This window comes from Oncorhynchus tshawytscha, linkage group LG03 (assembly GCF_018296145.1).
Source record: "Oncorhynchus tshawytscha isolate Ot180627B linkage group LG03, Otsh_v2.0, whole genome shotgun sequence".
NCBI classification, from domain to species: domain Eukaryota; kingdom Metazoa; phylum Chordata; class Actinopteri; order Salmoniformes; family Salmonidae; genus Oncorhynchus; species Oncorhynchus tshawytscha.
Window position 1 is genome coordinate 29,776,535 of NC_056431.1, and position 20,627 is coordinate 29,797,161.

At 40.5% G+C, this 20,627-nt stretch overlaps 1 long non-coding RNA gene across 1 annotated transcript; it reads right to left on the reverse strand.

Moving 5' to 3' along the window:
• Positions 1-11,386: 11,386 nt before the first annotated feature.
• LOC112245331 lies at positions 11,387-13,739 on the reverse strand. Its single transcript, XR_002952713.2, has 3 exons — positions 12,559-13,739; positions 12,205-12,320; positions 11,387-12,104 (listed from the first exon to the last, which is right to left on the reverse strand). It is a non-coding gene; the product is annotated as an uncharacterized LOC112245331 (long non-coding RNA).
• Between the last annotated feature and the right edge of the window lie 6,888 nt (positions 13,740-20,627).

Here is a 20,627-nt window from a genome sequence, read left to right on the forward strand (position 1 = left end):
GACAAAGCAATTCAACAATTGGGACATTTGTAAGCTACACTCACAGAAAGACAAATACTTCACACCCTAATAACCGCTCATTCAGAAAAAGAATGCAATACATAAACTAGGCAAAAAAATAAACGTCCCTTTTTCAGGACCCTGTCTTTCAAAGATAATTCGTAAAAATCCAGATATTCATTGTAAAAGGTTTAAACACTGTCTCCTATGCTTGTTCAATGAACCATAAAAAATGTATGAACATGCACCTATTGAACGGTCGTTAAGACACTAACAGCTTACAGACGGTAGGAAATGAAGGACACAGTTATGAAAACTTAGGACACTGAATTTGAAAATCACCAAAAGAACATGCCCAGGGTCCCTGCTCATCTGCGTGGATGTGCCTTAGGCATGTTGCAAGGAGGCATGAGGACTGCAGATGTGGCCAGGGCAATAAATTGCAATGTCCGTACTGTGAGACGCCTAAGACAGCACTACAGGGAGACAGGACAGACTGCTGATCATCCTCGCAGTGGCAGTCCACGTGTAACAACACCTGCACAGGATCGGTACATCCGAACATCACACCTGCGGGACAGGTACAGGATGGCAACAACAACTGCACGAGTTACACCAGGAACGCACAATCCCTCCATCAGTACTCAGACTGTCCTCAATAGGCTGAGAGAGGCTGGTCTGAGGGCTTGTGGGCCTGTTGTAAGGCAGGTACTCACCAGACATCACCGGCAACAAAGTCGCCTATGGGCACAAACCCACCATCGCTGGACCAGACAGGACTGGCAAAAAGTGCTCTTCACTGACGAGTCTCCATTTTTCTCACCAGGGGTGGTGGTCGGATTCACGCTTATCGTTGAAGGAATGAGCATTACACCGAGGCCTGTACTCTGGAGCGGGATCGATTTGGAGGTGGAGGGTCCGTCATGGTCTGGGGCCGTGTGTCACAGCATCATCGGACTGAGCTTGTTGTCATTGCAGGCATATGACAATGCCACCAATGCTGCTCGTTCTGTGTGTGATTTCCTGCAAGACAGGAATATCAGTGTTCTGCCATAGCCAGTGAAGAGCCCAGATCTCAATCCCATTGAGCACGTCTGGGACCTGTTGGATCAGAGGGTGAGGGCTAGGGCCATTCCCCCCGAAATGTCCAGGAACTTGCCGGTGCCTTGGTGGAACAGTGGGGTAACATCTCACAGCAAGAACTGGCAAATCTGGTGCAGTCCATGAGGAGGAGATGCACTGCAGTACTTAATGCAGCTGGTGGCCACACCAGATACTGACTGTTACTTTTGATTTAGACCCCCCCTTTGTTCAGGGACACATAATTCAATTTCTGTTTGTCACATGTCTGTGAAACTTGCTCAGTTTATGTCTCAGTTGTTGAATCTTGTTATGTTCATACAAATATTTAGACATGTTAAGTTTGCTGAAATTAAATGCAGTTAAAACCTCTACTGACTCCCCATCCCGCATGCGGGAGCGTAATCATCGCCTGACACTAATTAGCATAACGCAACGGACATAAATATCCCTAGAAAATATTCCTATTCATGAAAATCACAAATTAAATATATTGAGACACAGTTTAGCCTTTTGTTAATCACCCTGTCATCTCAGATTTTCAAAATATGCTTTACAGCCAAAGCTAGACAAGCATTTGTGTAAGTTTATCGATAGCCTAGCATAGCATTTTGTCCAGCTAGCAGCAGGTAACTTGGTCACGGAAATCAGAAAAGCAATCAAATTAAATCGTTTACCTTTGATGAGTTTCGGATGTTTTCACTCACGAGACTCCCAGTTAGATAGCCAATGTTCCTTTTTTCCCCAAAATATTATTTTTGTAGGCGAAATAGCTCCATTTGTTCTTCACGTTTGTTTGAGAAATCGCCCGGAAATTGCAGTCACAAAAACGGCGAAACATATTTCAAATTAGCTCCATAATATCGACAGAAACATGGCAAACGTTGTTTAGAATCAATCCTCAAGGTGTTTTTCAAATATCTATTCGATAATATATCCGTCGGGACAATTCGTTTTTCAGTAGGACCGATTGGAGTAATGGCTACCTCTGTATTTTACTCGAGAGTCACCCTGGGAGCCATCAGGTGACCACTTACGCAATGTAGCCGCCTACGGCTATTCTTCAACATAAATGCGTAAAACTATGTCACAATGCTGTAGACACCTTGGGGAATACGTAGAAAGCGTAAGCTGATTGATAGCACATTCACAGCTCAATAGGGACTCATTGGAACGCAGTGCTTTCAAAATATGGGGCACTTCTGGATTGGATTTTTCTCAGGCTTTTGCCAGCAACATCAGTTCTGTTATACTCACAGACAATATCTTTACAGTTTTGGAAACGTTAGAGTGTTTTCTATCCTAAGCTGTCAATTATATGCATATTCTAGCATCTTGCCCTGACAAAATATCCCGTTTAGAACGGGAACATTTTTTTCCAAAAATGAAAATACTGCCCCTAGTCGCAACAGGTTTTAACAGTGAGAGGACGTTTCTTTTTTTGCTGAGTTTATTTACGCGTAGATGTCTGTCTGTCTTTGTCGTCTCTCTGTTGAAACCACTCAATCCGACTATGGCGAGTAGTTCGATGTAAGTCTCTGGTTTGTCCACCAGAGTTCACAATGTCCTTTGTAGTTGTAGTAGGTTATTTTGTCCTGGAGTGTCCCGTTAGATTAATCCTTCAGATGTCTTCCGCTCTCGTCTTCGTTAGACTGGATCCTTTAAATGTTCCACATGCGGTGGTCTTTGGTCAAGTTTACTAGACTAAAGTACTCAATACAGCTGCAGACTGAATGCTCCAATGTAGTCTATCTTCTTCACTCAAGAGTTTCAGAGTCTTACCATTTTCTGGTCTGGTAGTTTTAAACCATTTGTCAGCCGTGTACCCACCACTCCACGCTGTCTGGTCTGTATTTAAATTTCAAAGTATTCCGCTCGCGCTGCAGGTATACTGGTCTGTAGAGATTTAACTATTTCAACATGTGGATGATTCTCATGTTCTCTGGCCTCAATGTTTGATTATTCAGGGTACAGCTAGGACCACTTTACACACGGGCAGCAACCTGGCATATTTTGGTCTAATATGTTAATTATTCAGCAAGTTCTTGAAGCACCCGACTTGGAGGGCGGTTCTAACACCTTGCATCAATGTCTGTGCAGATGTGGACGTGGTTATTGACTTGGCAAAAGTTTATATGAAAAACATTTAAAGGCTAAAATCACATTGATATCTTTTCACAAATAGTTCCATATTTAATCATATACGTTTTACAACATTTAGATGTAAATCTGGTAACTCGGGTGTGACTACTTTCAGAGTTACAGTTATCTTGTTATACCATCCATAATGACATCACAAAATGCTAATTGATATGACATGATTATTGTTTCGATTCCCACCAACCATTTCCCACATTCTTTATGTTAGAAATATTGTTTCAATGTCCAATATTTTGATGTTAAAATACTGGCAAGTATCTCTCTGTTGTAACACTCAGACATTCCATTCTCAATACTGCAAAGGCAAGAGAGTGAAAGTTTACGACCGGTGGTTAAGTCATAAAACCAGCCCAACTTCTCCCCCTTCCTCTCTGATGGGAGAGAGAGGGAGGGGGGGAATTTCTTTGATCCTCACCCAGGAGCGGGAGTCATGACACTAGGCATGTCAGGTAAGAACAAATACTTATTTACCATGACGGCATACCCTTGCCAAACTCTAACCTGGACGACGTTGGGCCAATTGTGCGCCACCCTATGGGACTCCCAATCACGGCCGCTTGTGATACAGCCTGGAATCGAGCCAGGGTCTGTAGTTTTATTTATTTAATTTAACCTTTATTTAACTAGGCAAGTCAGTTAAGAACAAATTCTTATTTACAATAACTGCCTACCATGTCCAAACCTTAACCCAGACGATGCTGGGCCAATTGTGTGCCGCCCTATGGGACTTCCAATCCCAGTCGGTTGTGATACAGTCTGGAATCAAACCAGGGTCTGTTGTGACGCCTCTAGACCTGAGATGCAGTGTCTTAGACTGCTGTGCCACTCAGGAGCTCTATCTATATAAGGTCCCACAGTTGACAGTGCATGTCAGAGCAAAACCCAAGCCAAGAGGTCGAAGGAATTGTCGGAGAGATCCGAGACAGGATTGTGTCGAGACACAGATCTCTAGAAGGGTACCAAAACATTTCTGCAGCATTGAAGGTCCCTAAGAACACAATGGCCTCCATCATTCTTAAATGGAAGAAGTTTAGAAACACCAACACTCTTCCTAGAGCTGGCTGCCCCCGTCCAAACTGAGCAATCGGGGGAGATGGTCCCCCCAATGGTCACTCTGACAGAGCTACAGAGTTCCCCTGAAAAGATGGGAGGACCTTCCAGAAGGACAACCATCTCTGCAGCACTCCACCAATCAGGCCTTGATAGTAGAGAGGCCAGATGGAAGTCACATGACAGCCCGCTTGGAGTTTGCCAAACGGCACCTAAAGGGCTCAGACCATGAGAAACAAGATACTCTGGTCTGATGAAACCAAGATTGAACTATTTTGCCTGAATGCCAAGCATCACATCTGGCGGAAACCTGGCACCATCCCTACGGTGAAGCATGGTGGTGGCAGCATCATTCTGTGGGGATGTTTTTCAGCGGCAGGGACTAGGAAACTAGTCAGGATCGAGGGAAAGAGGAACAGGGCAAAATACAGAAAGATCATTGATGAAAAGTTTCTCCTGGGAGCTCAGGACCTCAGACTTGGGCGAAGGATCACCTTCCAATAGGACAACGAGCCTAAGCATACAGCCAAGATGCAGGAGTGGCTTTGGGACAAGTCTCTGAATGTCCTTGAGTGGCTCAGCCAGAGCCCGGACTTGAATACAATTGAACAAGCCTGGAGATACCTGCAAATAGCTGTGCAGCAATGCCCCCCATCCAACCCGACAGAACTTGAGAGGATCTGCAGAGAAGAATGGGAGAAACTCCCCAAATACAGGTGTGCCAAGCTTGTTGCGTCATACCCAAGAGACTCGAGGCTGTAATCGCTGCCAAAGGTTCTTCAACAAAGTACTGATTAAAGGGTCTGAATAAGTATGCAAATGTAATATCAGTTTTTATTTTTTATAAATTTGCAAACATTTCTAAAAACCTGCTTATGCTTTGTCATTATGGGGTATAGTGTTTAGATTGATGATGAAAGAAAAACGATTTAATCCATTTTAGAATAAGGCTGTAATGTAACAAAATGTGGAAAAAGTCAAGGGGTCTGAATACTTTCTGAATACACTCTATTTAGCAGATGTTATTGCGGGTGTAGCGAAATGCTTGTGTTCTTAGCTCCAACAGTCAAGTAGTATATAACAATTCACACAAATCTAAAAGTAAAATAAATATATAAATATTAGGATGAGCAATGTCAGAATGACATTGACTAAAATACATTAGTATACTGTATATACATATGAAATGAGTAAAGCAGTATGTAAACATTATTAAAGTGACCAGTGATTCCATGATTCCATATATAGGGCAGCAGCCTCTAAGGTGCAGGCTAGTGATGGCTATTTAACAGACTGATGGACTTGAGCTAGAAGCTGTTTTTCAGTCTCTCGGTCCCAGCTTTGATGCACCTGTACTGACCTCACCTTCTGGATGATAGCGGGGTAAACAGGCCGTGGCTCGGGTGGTTGATGTCCATTTTGGCCTTCCTGTGACATCGGGTGCTGTAAGTGTCCTGGAGGGAATGCAGTGTGCTCCTTGGTGATGCGTTGGGCAGAACGCAAGTTGCCCATTCCTCCTCTAGACTGCCATAAACAGCAGTGCTAAAGATGATCAGGGGGTAGGGGGTCTAATATAATCTAAATTAGATAATAAGGTGACGATAAGGTGAGAATATTTTGCAGCATGTATGTAAGGGAAAGGCAGGAGACACTTAGTTTCCGTTGATCAATAGCTTTTTGTCTGTTGCTCCATGCGACAAAAGACAATTGATGTATTTAATAATTTCCTGGAATGCTCTCACAGTTCCCGTGTCATCCCATGCATTTCTTTGACCTCTGTCTCTCTACTAGTCTGCGTTACGTTAAGGCTGTTATAGCCCTCCAGTGTCAGTCTCGGACACTAAGGCTCAAACCAACCACATCTTTGGCTCTGTAGGGTCATGTTCCTAACATTCCTATGTCCATGTGACCTGTAGTAGAAACCGCCCAAGAAGTCAAGCCCTCCATTGTCCTACTCTTTCTCATGAACACTTCTCATGGAAGGAACAGGCCGAGACGAGGCTCAGATACTGGAGATAGATCCTCTATTGATAAGGCCTACCAAAATAGAAAACTCCCATTGTGTACTACTGTAGCTCCTTTGTGCGTGTAATGGAGTGGGAAAAAAGGCTCATGAGGTTCAGAGGAGCTGTGACGAAATAAACCATTTGACTGTTGACCCAGCTATCACATAACGTTCTGAGAACCATATGTTTCTTAGGTAGGAATTTCAGTACTTTAAGTCTAACATTTCCTACAGGAAACCTGCAGAAACATTATGTACTGAAATTCCCACCTAAGAAACATGTGGTTCTCAGAATGTTATGTATCTGGGTATCTTGCACCATTCCCAGAGCATTGTGGCAAAATAACCAAAGGACAACCATGCTCTCACCAAGTTCTAAGAAACATATGGTCCTCAGAATGTTATGTGCTAGCTGGGGTTGCTCTTATTTGGAGAAACAGAGGGTTACTTTGGAACTCAATGGTCTTCACAACACAATCAAATCATGTCAGATTGAAAGGGAAGCAATGCCGATTAACTGTGAATGACAGAACACTCAAATGCATTTCGACACTAATCAGTTAAATTGATTTTATTTGTTTATGAACCATTAGAGCTCCATACAGCACTCAAAGTGCTGAATAAGTCACACATCTTTGTTTTGTCAGAGACCACTGCTAGTATAGTTGTACAGGCTTGAAGTGGACATAACAAAATTATTGAATAACCAAAGTAGTGATGCATGTTCAGTGAGATGCTTGTTCAATAGCCCACCATCGGAATACATAATTATGTGTTCTATGAGATGTAATAGGGTCACATGGCATTGGGGTTCATATAATATTTTCAGTGTTGTAGAATAACGCATAATACTGTGAGTATTATACACAGGATTGAAAAGTTGTTGTCCAGACGTGTCAAAGCATACTGTACATACCCCATAATAACCCCAAATATTCATAATTCTACACAAAATACAGTCAAAAATGTTTTGTTTGAAAACATGGGTTGATAAATGAGGCCTCATGATCTTGTTCTCAAGTCTGCCATCGTGTCGTTCCTCGAAGGGGCGGACTGCAAATGGACAAGAGCATATTTTTTAAATTAATTTGTCCTTCTCATTTCCCTTCTCTAACCAGACAGCCCTCGTGGAGGGGGGTCTGCGGCAGGAAAAACAACAACATTGTCATCTGTTTTCAGGGGGGTGCCAGAATCCCAGTCTCTGGTTGTGCCTTGGCTCTGAGGAGCAATGCTGAGGAAGTCACATGCTATTAGCTGAGCTAGGAAAACAGCAGTGGAGTCTGAGATATGTTGGCCTCTGTGTCCAGTGTTCACACGCCAGCTCACAGATAACAGAGCAATGGCACACCCAGTGTTAATCTAGCATAGAAGGTATTTCCACCCCCCTCCTTTGGTGACCTTCTTATTTGCCCCCTGTGTATCAACCATTACTTTCCTTCCAGTCCCATTCTTTCTTTTTCTCACGTTATTTTCCCAGATAACGAAATTTCATTAATTCTAGACACAGGGAGGACTTGTATAAAGTGCAGACCCACAACAGACAACACCCTCCAACTGAAGATTGTTTTCCTAGTAAATTGTGGCTTGGGCTGGAAGGGCGCTGTGGTAGGACACTCAGACCCACACAGTGTATTAACCAGGTTTAACATAATGACGACAAACTCCATGTTTGTAGCTCTTCCAAGCAGCGCTGCATTTCTCAGAGGCATAATTTTTTTCTCAGACTCATTTACTGCAGTACCTCACCAAGTTGTCACATTATAGCCACTGTTAAGAATTACTGGTCATATCTCAAGTTCGCTACAACACTGAACCTTCACACTTGCGTCTATTTGTTATAATAGTAGTTTGGTCCTGAGGTTGCTGATAGTAAAGTACGGCATTATGTCTAAATGACCATGTGTGTTCACTGAAATCAAATCTCACACATTCCAAAACCAGGAGAAGGAGAAAGTGTATCATTCATAAATAATGTGGATGGGGACCCAGGATAATGTTTCTTTGTTTGTCCATGGTCTGCTACAGCCACTTTAGTCACTCACTGAACCCTCACTAAGCTTTGAAACCCCCAGGCCCCCAGAGGTCTGCTGGGAGAGTGAAACATGCATGGCATCTGACCCCAGCCCTGCTGCTGGACCAAAGTGAAGGTACTTTTAAAACCAGCACGAAATTAAAGTCTGTGTATTTAGAATCAATATTTCACAAAGTGGATGATATAAGACACGCCTTTTTGTCATGGGGCACCATGTCATCTTAGCTCCTCTCAAAGGATTGAGTTCTGATGTATTGTGCATGGATAAATCAGGTCAACCTTGAGTATAATAACTCCTCTCGGTTCAAGGGTTTTAGCCTGGAGTTATTTTGGGTCAATTTTGAATCTACAATTGACATATCTTCCCTGGCCTTGTTGACCTCACTTCATTCAGTTTCGTAGAGTCAGGGTTAGAGAGGGTCACAACATCAGTAGTTAACATGTCCAGAATGACGACTGGTGGTATTTGACTGAGCCATCAATTTGAGAGTTTTTCTTAAAAATTACATTTATTTACCAGGTTTGGAACATATACCAGGACAATTGACACACCAACTTCTCTTTTATCTACAAGAGTCTGTCAGAGAAAAATGGGAAATAAATTATACAATAACTAAACTCTATCGTAGAATTCAAAACAAAAGGTGGAATTATCTTGGAGTTTCCCGATGTATTATTTTTAAATGCGGAAGTAGATAAGTCGAGGGAAGGAGAGACACTTCACACAGAAGGTTAATATCTGAATGGGCTAGGTTGTTATATGTAATTGGAGGGAGCAGCTTATGAAAATGACATGGCAGGGACGAAGGCTTTAATTAGATCAAGATCATGAGCAGAAATTAATTAAAATCCCCACTCATTTATGGAGAGCTAAACTGGAGCAGGGCGGGAGAGTACGTAGGTGAAACTGATTGTATGCCATTGTAGTGTTGTAATAGTAGTATTTTGAGAAAGGATACCATTTATATCGCTTTTCAATTCCCTTAGGACTGTAAAGTATTATGTCACATGTAGGCCTATGCAAGTCTGCATTACTGTTCAATTGATTGTGACAATACTGTATTTTCAGGTCAGGCTGAGGTCTTTCCCTGCTTTTGTCATTTAGGGTTTTCTTTAACTATAAATTACTTACAGAAAGTCAATTTGTGAAGTGTAAATTATACACTGAGTGTACAAAACATTAGGAACACCTGCTGTTCCCATGGCATAGACTGACCAGATGAATGCTATGATCCCTTATTGATGTCACTTGTTAAATCCACTTCAAATCAGTGCAGATGAAGGGGATTAGACAGGTTAGAAGGATTTTTAAGGCTTGAGACAATTGAGACATGGTTTGTGTGCCATTGAGGGTGAATGGGGAAGACAACATATTTATTGGGTATCGTAGTAGGTGCCAGGTGCACCGGTTTGTGTCAGGAATTGCAACGCTGCTGGGTTTTTTCACACTCAACACCTGACCTCTGGGTATCAAGAATAGTCCACCACCCAAAGGACATCCAGCCAACGTCACACAACTGTGGAAAGCATTGGAGCCAACATGGGCCAGCATCCTTGTGGAATGCTTTTGACACCTTGTAGGGGGGTATACTCAGTGTACATCATCAAGCAGGTTAACAAAAACAATGAGAGCTCACATGCCGTCTGGTGGTCATAGAACTAACTGCCACAAGATGGGGCCACCTTCTGCCTCCCACAACAGTAGGCCTCCCAGCCTCTGTGTGTATCAAAATGTAAAATGATGAGTTTGAACAATAACAAAACACGAGAATCCCCTTCAACATTTTTAACAATCAAATTACATTTGGACTCCTAAAGTAAATGTAATTTAGGCTGTTTTGAAAATATATTAGGTAATAGAATTGAATGACTAATGATATAACTTAAAGGGGAACTGCACCCGCTGATTTGGACTCGTTTTTTGGCTTGCTCCTCAAGAAATGCTGGCGGCCATGACAGAAGCCAAATGTGATTTGGCTTGGGGGTGTGGTTTGATGTGGGTGTTTTTTGGGTGTGTCCCTGTCGACACCAAGACACACCCATCTGTCAGAACCTTGCCCACAGCGGTTTCCCCCCACTCAATCACAACAAACAAACCTCCTGCAGGTTGAGTTCAATAACAACAGGCAGATGTATGGTGAGAAACGCCAGAGGAATATTTGAATAGGTTAGTAGCCTACAGAGTAATATAAGAATGCAATTGCTGAATTTACAGGTCTTATACTCAGCTGCCCCCGGATTTTGTGTTAAACGCTCTACAACAAAGCTTTCCTAGTGTCCAACAAGCTTTCTCTGCCCTTAGCCTTGTTCTGAACACCTCCAAAACAAAGGTCATGTGGTTTGGTAAGAAGAATGCCCCTCTCCCCACAGGTGTGATTACTACCTCTGAGGGTTTAGAACTTGAGGTAGTTACCTCATATAAGTACTTGGGAGTATGGCTAGACGGTACACTGTCCTTCTCTCAGCACATATCAAAGCTGCAGGCTAAAGTTAATTCTAGATTTGGTTTCTTCTATCGTAATCACTCCTCTTTCACCCCAGCTGCCAAACTAACCCTGATTCAGATGACCATCTTACCCATGCCAGATTACACAAATGTAATTTATAGATCGATATAGGACACATCACTGCACTCTATACTCTTCTGTAAACTGGTCATCTCTGTATACCCGTCGCAAGACCCACTAGTTGATGCTTATTTATAAAACCCTCTTAGAAATCACTCCCCTGCCCCATCTGAGATATCTAATGCAGCCCTCATCCTCCACATACAACACCCGTTCTGCCAAGGTCCCCAAAGCACACACATTCGTGAGTCGCTCGTCTTTTCAGTTCGCTGTAGCTAGAGACTGGAACGAGCTGCAACAAACACTAAAACTGGACAGTTTTATCTCAATCTCTTTATTCAAAGACGGACACTCTTACTGGCAGTTGTGGCTGCTTTGCATGATGTATTGTTGTCTCTACCTTCTTGCCCTTTGTGCTGTTGTCTGTGCCCAATAATGTTTGTACCTTGTTTTGTGCTGCTACCATGTTGTGCTGCTGCCATGCTGTGTTGATACCATGTTGTTGTCATGTTGTGTTGCTACCATGCTTTGTTTTCATGTGTTGCTGCCATGCTATGTTGTTGTCTTAGGTCTCGCTTTATGTAGTGTTGTGTTGTCTCTCGTCATGATGCGTGTTTAATTATTCTTTTAATAATAATAATTGCAGCCTCCTTCCCCGCAGGAGGCATTTTGGTAGGCCGTCATTGTAAATAAGAATGCCAAGTTAAATAAAGGTAAATAAAAATAATGTATGTAGATATTCTAAACTAAGTGTTTTGATAACATTCAAATGTAGTAACAGGTCCATGTAGAATAAACAACCATTTACATAAAACCATAGAATCAGTGTCCTGCTAATATAACAAGGTGCACCTTTCATCATTCATTGTCATTCCCTGCCGATACAGATACTGTGCCTATCAACATTTTGTCTGGTGATAATTGGGCTACCTTGGTAAACATGTCAGAGTGGTCATACCTTCCTATATGGTGTCCTGTATACACCAGGAGTTACCTGATCCTGGTGCAGAATACACTGGGTTTCTCCCTCCCCATATTGACTGATACAATTCAATAATAAAAAAAGACAACTAGTAAAATTTGTCTAGTAAAATGTTCATGCTGTGTCAGGTCTCTCTCCATTTAGAGACATCAGTATGAAGCCCGTATGTCAGTCTGGACTTCATCACATCATCTTGCAAGTCTCCTAGTGCTGGGTCAATAGATGCATCTGTGAACAAATACACAGTCACTGTTCAATTACCAATGCCAGTTAAGATATGTGATATACTATGTTAAAGTTTGAACAGGTCAGACTAAACCTTACCTACCTCTCCATTGATGACCATTAGTAAGCAGGCAAGAAGTGAGGCTGGAGGTAAGTTCTTTGCCAGCGCCCCATTGATGGGCATGGCAGCGTAGATGAGCTCCTGGCCCCTCAAAGATACTGGTCAGTCACACAAACAGAGCACTGATTACATTATTAATGGTGGTTCTAATTAGCTTGGTGAAATCAACCTGATCGTTGCATTCACCTTTCTATTTCACTTCAGATGTCATGATATACGAAGTGAAATATTATGACAAACGCAGTGATCAGCCTGGTGGAACTAGGCTATGTTATGAAGGTGAATTGGGACCAAACTCACAACTGTTTGAACTTGACCAGGGCAAATGTCACCAACCTGATTCAAGTGTCGACACTGTTCCATTTATAGGAATGCTCACAGGAAGGGCATGTCTGTGTGTTTCTGAGGGTCCCCTTGCTGGTCTTTTCTATGTTGCATGAAACTGGACCTCTCTCGAACAACTGCAGCAGGCAATGTACTTCGTCATCTTACGAGGTGGTGTTGACTGGTAGGGTCTGGGACAGCGTGATACAATAGACAGCCAAGTAACACATTTCATTGTTATAAAGAAAGGACTAAGTGTTTTGATAATGTACTTCACAACCAAAATTAATCTGCTTGGCTGGGTAATTAAAATATGAGTTTTTCAATCTGGATATATTTATTTTGTATACAACTTTTCACATAACACACATTACCGTTGTTGATGAAGCCGTCTGTGTCATCAGGGCAGTAACTCGGTCAAGATAATTCTAGGTCGTCACTAGTTACAGCCACAAAGTCATATAGGCCGCCTATTTCTACAATTGCTCTTCTTAAATGTGATTTTAAACCTAACCTTAACCACACAGTTAACCTTATGCCTATAACCTCAGTGGTGTAGCCAGAAATTCATTAGTGGGTGTGTGGACAAAAATGAGCTCTGATTGGGAAATGTAATTTTGAACGCTATTCCAACTCGAAATTCCAAGTTGCAAACTCAGGCATTTTTCTAGTGCTCTGACTTTCCGATCTGAAGATCACTAAAGTCATGATTTGACCTAGTTTTTTCCCCTCCCTTGAAAGCACCAATAGTTCACTGTATTAGTCAGACTCAGACATGAGTTAGCTACATCCATTATTAAGTTTTGCCCTAAACAAAACGGAATACACCTGTATGAGCTACAAAATAACTTGCAAATACGACTTGTAGGCTAACATTAGCTAGCTAGTTAACGAACGTTAGCTAGCCTGTAGCCAGCCTGCCTTGCTAGCATTATCAAATGATAACGTTCCATAACCAGCAGTATCTAGATAATACACAATAAACTTGTATGAGCTACGACCTAACTACGTTCAAATGAGGTATAGACATTAGCTAGCCTGGCTCGCTAGATCAAAAGATAGCTAGCTAGCTACCTATATTTTGTTGTGTTACATCCCAAATTTGTAAAACGTTCAAATGAGGTATCTAGCTAGCTAGCCTGGCTCGCTAGATCAAAAGATAGCTAGCTAGCTACCTATATTTTGTTGTGTTACATCCCAAATTTGTAATTTATTGAATTTAGATTTTTTTGGGGTCACTGGCCTACACACAATACCCCACAATGTCAACGTTGAATTATGTTTTTTGGAAAATGCTTACAAATTAATTTAAAAAATGAAAAGCTGAAATGTCTTGAGTCAATAAGTACACAAACACCTTTGTTATGGCAAGCCTAAATAAGTTCAGGATTACAAATGTGCTTAACAAGTCACATAATAAGTTGCATAGACTCACTCTGTGTGCAATAATAGTGTTTAACATGATTTTTTAATGACTACCTCATCTCTGTTCCCCACACACACACAATTATCTGTAAGGTCCCTCAGTCGAGCAGTGAATTTCAAACACAGATTTAACCACAAAACACCAGGAAGGTTTTCCAATGCCTCGCAAAGAAGGGCACCTATTGGTAGATGGTACAAAATGTAAAAGCAGACATTGAATATCCCTTTGAACACGGTGAAGATATTAATTACACTTTGGATTGTGTAACAATACTTTTTTATTTAACCTTTATTTAAACTAGGCAAGTCAGTTAAGAACAAATTGTTATTTACAATGACGGCCTACCCCGGCTAGACTGCTGTGCCACTTGGGAGCCCTGACACAACATCCAGTCACTACAAAGATACAGGCGTCTTTCCTAACTCAGTTGCCGGAGAGGAAGGAAACCGCTCAGGGATTTGACCATAAGGGTAATGGTGACTTTAAAACAGGTACAGCTGTGATAAGAGAAAACTGAGGATGGATCAACAACCAGCGGTGGAAAAGTACCCAATTGTCATACTTGAGTAAAAGTAAAGATACCTTAATAGAAAATAGTAAGTGAAATTCACCCAGTAAAATACTACTTGAGTAAATGTCTAACAGTATTTGGTTTTAAAATATACTTAAGTATCAAAGTAAAATGTAATTGCTAAAATATGCTTAAGTATTAATCATTAAAAAAAATATTATATTAAGCAAACCAGACACCCCTTTTTTTTCCAGATAGCCAGGGGCACACTCCAACACTCAGCCATCATTTACAAACAAAGCATGTGTGTTTAGTGAGTCCGTCAGACAAGAGGTAGTTGGGATGTCAAGGGATGTTCTCTTGATAAGTGCGTGAATTTTTCAATTTTCCTGTCCTGCTAAGCTCTCCAAATGTAACAAGTACTTTTGGGTGTCAGGGTACTTTATTTTTTAAAATACTTTATTTTCTTTAAGAATGTAGTGAAGTAAAAGAAGTCAAAAATATAAATAGTCAAGTACAGATACCCCAAAAAGCTACTTAAGTAGTACTATTTAAGTACTTAACACTAAGTACTTAACACCACTGTCAACAACATTGTAGTTACTCCACAATACTAACCTAATTGACAGAGATACAGTCTCAATCACACTCCACACTGCCCTTTCCCACCTGGACAATAAAGAGATGCTCTGCTTTTTTGACACCACACTCCAAAAAACAAGTTCTGCAGGCTCTAGTTTTGTCTAATCTTGATTATTGTCCAGTCGTGTGGTCCAGTGCTGCAGGGAAAGACCTAGTTAAGCTGCAGCTGGCCCAGAACAGAGTGGCACGTTTTGCTCTTAATTGTAATCAGAGGGCTGATATAAATAATGTGCATGCCAGTCTCTCTTGGCTAAGAGTTGAGGAAAGACTGACTGAATCACTACTTCTTAAAGAAACAATGTGTTGAAAATCACATCGTTTTGCAGTCAATTTACACACAGCTCTGACACACACACTTATCCAACCAGACATGCCACCAGAGGTCTTTTCACAGTCCCCAAATCCAGAACAATTTCAAGAAAGCGTACAGTATTATATTGAGCCCTTATTGCATGGAACTTCCTTCCATCTTATATTGCTAAAATAAACAGCAAACCTGGTTAAAAAAACAACACAACGCCTCTCCCCTATTTGATCTAGATAGGTTGTGTGTATGCATTGATATGTAGGCTACGTGTGCCTTTGTTTTTAAATATATGTAGTTCTGTCCTTGAGCTGTTCTTGTCTGTTGATGTTCTGTATTATGTTTCATGTTTTGTGTGGACCCCAGGAAGAATGGCTGCTGCTTTTGCAACAGCTAATGGGGTATCTAATAAAATACCAAAGGAAAACCTGTGAGAATGCTGTTCATTGACTAGAGCTCAGAGTTCATAGTGCCCACAAAAGTGCCCACAAAGCTCACCTCTGCAACTGGATCCTGGACTTCCTGACGGGCCGCCCCCATGTGGTAAGGGTAGGCAACAACACGTCTGCCACGCTGATCCTCAACACTGGGGCCCCTCAGGGGTGTGTACTTAGTCCCCTCCTGTACTCACTTTTCACCCACGACTGCATGGCCAAACACGACTCCAACACCATCATTAAGTTTGCTGACGACACAACAGTCGTAGGCCTGATCACAGACAACGATGAGACAGCCTATAGGGAGGAGATCAGAGAACTGGCAGTGTGGTGCCAGGACAACAACCTCTCCCTCAGTGTGAGCAAGACAAGGGAGCTGATTGTGGACTACAGGCCCCCATTAACATCGACGGTGCTGAATTGTAGCAGGTTGAGAGTTTCAAGTTCCTTGGTGTCCACATCACCAACAAACTATCATGGTCCAAACACACCAAGACAGTCGAAGAGGGCACGACAAAACATTTCCCCCTCAGGAGACTGAAAATATTTGGCATGGGTCCCCAGATTCTCAAAAAGTTCTACAGCTGTGCCATCGGTTGCATCACCGCCTGGTATGGCATCTGACCGTAAGACGCTACAGAAGGTAGTGCGTATGGCCCAGTACATCACTGGGGCCAAGTTTCCTGCCATCCAGGACCTATATAATAGGCGGTGTCGAGGAAAGCCCATAAGATTGTCACAGACTCCAGTCACCCAAGTCAAAGACTGTTTTCTCTGCTACCGCATGGCAAGCGGTACCGGAGCGCCAAGTCTTCGACCAAAAGGCTCCTTAACAGCTTCTACCCACAAGCCATAAGACTGCTGAACAATTCATCAAAATGGCCACCGGGCAAAAGTTAAGAATGACACAAATATATATTTTTTTCAAGACCTCTGCAATCCGCGTTGGCATGCTGTCAATTTTATGGCTAGGGGTGCTAGGGTTTTTTATTTTTTTTATTCAAATATAGATCAACAATTTACATTCTTAGATCATACAAAAAAAACAATTCTAGTGCAATTGTAATCACTCTGAAAAAGTCTTATTGTAATGATTTAGGAAAATGTTATTCTTGTTATTGTTCACTAGAGTTAATGCTTTAATAAAATACTTAAATTCAATTTTAAAAATAATTTTGGCATAGAATTTTGGAATTTTTGTTTGTGTATGAAGTATTTGGCAACAAGAATTAAAAAATTGACAATTATTTCAGTGGTCTTGTTATCATTGTAACATGTTAAATATTTCATTTCAAAAACATAGGCAGTGTTCATAATGATAAATAAGTATTCTGCAAGGTTTTCCCAAAATTCTGACACAAATTTACATTCAAAGAACAAGTGAGACAGATTCTCACCTTCTTCTTCACAGAAAACACAGATATCATCAATAGCCACAAATTTGGATATCATAGAATTACATGGATATATCTTATGTAAAATTTTCAAGTGCACTTCCTTAACTTTGTTTGGTATACAATATTTGTAAGGCCGTCAGGAATAAGCATGTTCCAGAAAAACTTTCCACTCGGTGTAAGTTGGTTTTGTGAATGAAGAATTTGTCTTAGATATCTTATATATTTATTACAACAAGATCTCTCAAGTAAGCCCACACCTTCCAATCTGAGTTCTGGATAAACTTTGTGATCGTTACCAAAGCTAAAATGAGTTTTCATGATTGTAGTTAGACCACTGGGAATGGCTTTGATCACAGAAATAAACTCCCTGAAAGGTATTGGAAACTCTTTCAAAGTTATAAATTGTTCATATGTGAGAATATTACCCTTGTTGTTGAAAATATCAAGAACACAGTCAATATTCCTCTCATGCCAGCTGGGGTACAATTCCTTATAGATATGTCTGAATTATTCCACAAAAGAGCTTTAAGTGGGGAAAAATTGCGCAGGAAACATTTTCCAGGCCATTAAAGCTTGTTGGTGAAACCTAGCCAATTTAGCAGGTAATCTTTCAGGAATATAATTACATTTCAGTAAAAATGGAAGACCTCTCAATTTATTAAACACATTATTTGGAATGAAATACCATATTGAATCAGTATTGATCAAAACATTATCAACCAGTTTATCTTGAAAGTGTTATTTATGTCAACAAAATCCAACACTTCTAGACCGCCTTCAGCTCTTTTGTTAAAAAGGACAGATTTTTTGAGTTTGTGAGACTTATTTTTCCAGATGAAGTCAAGAAAGGTCTTATTGATGTCTTTACGAGTAGCAGGATTTACACATAACGATAATGAGGGGTACACAAAACGAGACAGTCCCTCTGCCTTGGACAGAAGTACTCTCCCAAGTATAGAAAGATCTCTTTGTAGCCAACTATTAAATATATTTTTAGTTCTCTTCATTTTAGGAGAGAAATTCAAATGTTGTCTGACTAAGTGGTTTTTTGACAGATGTATTCCTAAATATTTAATACAGTCCTTTACAGAAATATTTTCTAGTTCTTTATCATCAGAGTCAAATAAACATAAGATTTCACATTTAGAAACATTCAGCATTAATCCTGATGCAATAGAAAATGCAGTTATAGCATTAAGGCATGGGCAACCTGGTCTTTGTCTCAAGAAAAGAGTAGTATCATCAGCCAGTTGGGAAATTTGGATTTCTTTGTTAAAATTGGTTAAGCCATACAAATTTGCATTATTCAGACTATCTGGAGATAGAAGTTCCACAACCAAAATTAATACAAATGGCGAAATTGGGCATCTCTGTCGTACACTTCTATTGATACTGAATCTTTTATTAAGGTTTTAAAGCACAGAACTATTTATATCTTTGTAAAACATGCAAATTACTTTGCGAATAAAATGTTCACTAAATCCAAAAAGTTTAAGAGACCTAAAGGGAAATGCATGTTCAATTGTGTCAAAGGCTTTACAGAAGTCCAAAAATAAGACAACCGCATCTGAGTCAATTGCATCTGAATAATTTACAAGGTCCAAGATTAAACGAACGTTAGAGCTTATGTGACGGCCCTTCATAAGTCCTGTTTGAGTCTCATTTATAATGATATCTATTCCTTTCTTTAATCTGTTGGCATAAACCAGATGCAATCAATTTGTAATCAATATTTAATAAAGTAATTGGTCTCAAATTGTCAATAAGAGAAGGGTCTTTATCAGGCTTCGGAATCAATGAAATAAGGCCCTGTTTCATAGTGGAGACCATTTCCCCATTTTTAAGGCAATCTTGAAATATTGAAAATCGGGTCTTCTAGTAACCCCCAAAACTGTCTATAGAATTCAACTGACAGGGCCATCAGGGCCAGGTGATTTCCCTTTTTCATTGAATTCAGAGCCTCTAATTTCTTCAATCGACACAGGTGAATCGCAAACTGAGTGGAAATCATCCTCAATTACAGGGCCATAATTCTGAATGTGGCAAATGTAGCTTTCACAACCATCTTCCTGAAATTGAGAGCTGTAAAGGTTTTCATAAAAGGAATTGACAAATTATGATATTGTAATGAGATCTTTGCATAAAACATAGTTAATTTTGAGTGCAGTTATAGATTTTGTTTTGTGGTTTCTCTTTTCAAGTGCAAAAAAGTAACTAGTGTTTCTTTCCCCCTCTTCACTCCATTTTGCTCTTGACCTTACAAAGGCACCCTTTGCCAAATCTGTGTAAAGCTGTTCTAATTCTAGTTGTAAAGACTTCAATACAGACTCCTCTTCTTCAGATAGATTATATTTCTTTAGAAAACTGTCAAGCTTGCTCATCATCTCCTTTTCTCTAAGGCTCTTTAATTGCATCAGCTCTTTGGCGAGTTTAATGGCTACCACTCTGACTTTATATTTGAAAAATTCCCATCTACTTCCATGACCCAAGTCTTTTCTTGCAAAAATATCTTTAGCTACTGATTTGATGTTTTCAATGAGAATAGTATCTTTAAGAAGTGTGTTGTTTAATTTCCAATAACCTCGAGTACCTTTTGATTTTTTTAGTAGCTTGTAAATTCAGGGAAATCAAGTGATGATTAGAAAAGGGAGCCAACTGATGATCTACATCTATAACAAATTGTAACAAAAAGGAGGGACATTATGAATAAATCTATTCTTGATTTACGTGACATAGTTGTTGGTCCAGGTATAACCCTTTGCATCCGGATTGAAATAACGCCAGGCATGCTCAACACAGAGATCCTTGCATAATGTAACGATAATGTTACTATTTTGAGGGCTTTGACTCTTTCTAGGAGGAAAACGATCAGCAGATGCATCAGGTGTTTCATTAAAATCCCCTGAAATAATTAGAAAAGCCTCTGAGTATGTTGCTTAAATCCTGTACTTTCCTGGTAAATTGGGTAAAAAGGATCTTATTAGGAGTATGTGAGTTGTCCGTATACATTACAGATGATGAAAATAGCATTGTCAAGTTTAACAGTTACTATGACCCATATCCCGTCTTGTGAAGATGTGGATTCTAGAACGTCACCTTTAAACTTGTGAATAAGTGTCAAAACACCAGCAGAATGATTTGATCCATATCTCCCCATTGTGCTTTCCAAAGTTTAAAATCACTTTCCTTCCTGAAGGACACAATCTGCGCTACTGCGTTTACAATATAAAAATAAAGCTTTACTTTTGTACGATTTCTCAAACCCCTAGCATTCAGGCTAACGATATTGTGTGAACTGAAAACGAACTCCTGCATTAAAAAAAGAAAGAACACAAATTAGATAACACAAGTAGTAATGTGACCA